Raw genomic sequence first — 978 nt, forward strand, 5'->3', positions numbered from 1 at the left:
GAAAATAACACTGACATCTCATTTCTACAGATATTTTTACTAAAATTACATAAAAATATCTATCTATCTATCTATCTATGTGTATGTGTATAAATATGAATGTATATTATGTATGTATGTATGCATGCGTGTATGTGCATATGTATTTAAGTATGGATGTATATATGTACGTCCATCAGTCTGTTAGCATGTGCATTCACAACTGTATGTTATATAAATTATATCTATCTATGTATCTATCTATCTATCTATCTATCTATGTGTGTGTGTATAAATATAAATGTATATTATATATGTATGCATGCATGTATACACATATGTATATAAATATGGATGCATATATATATGTCCAACTGTCTGTGATTGTGTGTCTTCTTTGGCCGTTGTTTTATTTTTGTTTGATAGAAGTGTTCTGTTTTGGTCTTTTTCCTGTCTTCCACTTGTTTTTTACCTTAAGTTCTGTCTGCATTGGATTTTTTTTCCTCCTCTTCACCATTCCGTTGCTTATCTACTTAAAGTTGTACCTGTATCAATAAACTTTTATAACTTCCAATTAATTATTTCAAAATAAACAAACACAGTGAAATCCTACCACTATACACTAAGACTTTTACAACATTTCTCAATAGCTACTTCAAGATGGCTATATTAGATTTTTAATAACATTCTTTATAAAGGACAAAAAAATAAAAATTATGAAAAAAAAATACAAAGAAAGAAAAAAGAATTAAATCAATGAATTTATAAATAAATAGATAAATCTGATTTTTTAAAAAAAATACCATTTGCCAAAAAAAAAACCAAAGAAAAATCTAAGAATTGATACATTTCTAAGACTGCTTTCATTTTAATTTAAATTTTAAAATGTTTTATTTATTTATTTATTTATAATTATTATTTTTTTTATCATCATCCTCATCATCATCATCGTCGTCATCGTCGTCATCATCATCATCATTATCATTAATTATTATTATT

This window comes from Octopus bimaculoides, chromosome 18 (assembly GCF_001194135.2).
Source record: "Octopus bimaculoides isolate UCB-OBI-ISO-001 chromosome 18, ASM119413v2, whole genome shotgun sequence".
Classification (NCBI taxonomy): domain Eukaryota; kingdom Metazoa; phylum Mollusca; class Cephalopoda; order Octopoda; family Octopodidae; genus Octopus; species Octopus bimaculoides.